Raw genomic sequence first — 2,889 nt, 5'->3', positions numbered from 1 at the left:
CATAAACACACACACACACACACACACACACACACACACACACACACAATAAAAATAAACAAAGATCTTGCAAAAATTCTACTTAAACTTTATCAGGCCAAGATGAATGAGAAAAGAAATCCTTGTGATTAACAATTCAATTGAATGCTTATGGCAGAAGCAAAGTCAAATAGACACTCTTCAGAAATGTGATACTACTACTACTACTACTACTACTACTACTACTATTGATGATGATGTTGATGATAACATCAATATTGATAATGATAAGAATAAAAACGATAATGATAAAATAACAATGGTTCCAAATGTTGGTTCAAGACCAGCAATCCCGGGCGAGTGGGTAAACCGATTGGACCGATTCCAGAGCTCAAATCGTAATTATTTTACCAACCTCGAAAAGACCAAAAGCAAAGACGATCAAGGCGCAATTTGAACACGGAACGTAATGACGGACAAAATGCCGATCAACATTTTGCCCGGTGTGCTAACGATTCTGCCAGCGCCTCGCCTTACAAACAATAGTAATCCTTTCTGCCAAAAACACAAGGCCTGAAATTTTTTTGGGAGTGGGGAATAGCCGATTACATCAGCACCAGTACTCGACTGGTGCTTATTTTATCAACTCTGAAAGGGCGAAAGGCGAATTTAATCTTGACGATATTTGAACTCAGAACGTATAGACGGACGGAATGCCGCTAAGCGTGTTGCCAGCTCCTTCGAATTGGAGTTTATGATAGAGAATAAGAATTAAAGTATTATATGGGACTTTCCCTTATAAACTGACCATACTGTTGAGTCAAGAAGACCAGATATCATTAGAGAGAAAAAAGAAACAGTTGTAAAATAATAGACTTTGCAATACCATAAGTTAACACAGGTGATACTGAAGAAATTGAGAAAAAAATGAAAACTATCAGGACGTAACCGTGGAGATGAGATTGTCAAAGACTAAGATGACAATTATTTCTGTGTTAATTGGTATATTTGCTATAATACCCCAGCTGCTACTTAAGAAGCGGAAAGATACTGGAATTAAATCTCGCATTGTTTACTTGCAGAAAATTATAATCCTGTATTTTGCAAGGGTCCTAAGAGATATTGTTGAAATTTGAGGCGATTGTTGTCATCAGATCGCAAGAAAACATCCCTGCTAACAAAAGTTGTACGCAGTAGGTTTACAACAACAAAAGCAACACTATAAATGGTTTCAAATTCTAGCACAAAAGCAGCGATTTGGGTGGAGATGGGATAGGTCGTTTTTTACGAACCTCGAAGAGATGACAATCTAAGTCGGCCTCTGTTCTTCGAAAACAATTCGGTGATCTGTTACTCATCTCTTTGAAACTGGAGAGCACACCTCCGTTGCGGTCTGTCACAGGGAAAATTCTAGTTTCGTTGCCCTTCTTTCTACTTACACGTGACACACGTGACACAGGTTTCAGCTGGAGGTTAAAATCAGATAATCAGTACAAAATAGACAGTCATTTTCTCTCACTGGTTGACAAATAACTACAGTGTCCACTAAGTATGTTACACGCGAAGTAATTTAAATATTGCTATTTGGTTGATTTTATTTTGAAATTTAATTCAATAATACTGTGTGCAGGACCCAGATGTCAAAGTTGAAGTTCTTTTTATTAATGAGTATAGATAATATGGTAGTGTTTAGAAAAGTATCCCATACAACTAAGGAACGTGTCCAATTCAAGCCATTAGCATAATCGTGCTGACACCTTAAGCGTACAAACGCACCTACTTGTGAAGATATCTCGATAATATTGTAGCATAAAAGTGAAACATTGGATATAGGTGCACACATGTATCATACACACGGATGTACATATAAACATGGAAACACGTACACACAAACATTGACAAACTCAAACGTACACAAACACGCGCATATACACATGGGCACCCATTTAATGCAAGATCCACTGATGGAGTGACTTTATATTGTAAGAAGAGTCCAATCTATTGTAAAGTTTATGTTTATTGACACTTTAAGTGTTTCACCTTCGGCTTATTCAACCAATTATTTTTGCCAAATTTTTTTCAGGACATCATTCCAACCTCACCCGTACCACACCACTCACAAACGCAGATACACAAACATACACACCCGGATACACACACATACACACACATACACACACATTCATACATGTACGTACATATTGAATATGTATATATATATATATATATATATATATATATATATATATATATATATATATATATATATATAGGTATATTTATATATATACGTATATGTAGGCATATATATATGTATCTATGTGTGTGTGTGGGTGAGTGTCTTTGTGTGTGCTTATATGTATATATGTACGTATATATATGTGTGTGGGTGTTGTAAAAGCAAATCAATTTAAATAAAATGAAACTGTACAATATAATTAATACATGAAATTCCTTAAATGAACAGCCATACGCCTGTAAGTTTGCTTTATCAATCCTCCCTTTCACCGCCCCCCCCCCAAAAAAAAACACAAAGCAAAGACTAATCTATTCACATGATTGATGAAAACGATTCTAACGAATCTGGCAGATAAGTCTTGGCTGGGAGGGAATATCTACTGTTGTTCGAGATAATTATTTTACTTATCCTCAGGCCAGAACTGTAGAAGGAAAACATTTTTTTTTTCAAGCACCCGAAGATATCAGATTAGATTTTTCATTTTCAGTTTATCCAGACTTCGTTATGTGATTTCAGGAAATGATGACGTTTCCGATTTTGGGATAACAGAATACAAATAAGCTGACGAAGAACTAGTACAAACAATACACACAACCACAAATAACACAGACGCACACACACAAACATACAAAGACATGTATATATATATATATATATATATATATATATAT

This window comes from Octopus bimaculoides, chromosome 9, assembly GCF_001194135.2.
Source record: "Octopus bimaculoides isolate UCB-OBI-ISO-001 chromosome 9, ASM119413v2, whole genome shotgun sequence".
Classification (NCBI taxonomy): Eukaryota; Metazoa; Mollusca; class Cephalopoda; order Octopoda; family Octopodidae; genus Octopus; species Octopus bimaculoides.
The sequence above is the reverse complement of the archived record's forward strand: the minus strand, read 5'-3'. Positions refer to the sequence as shown.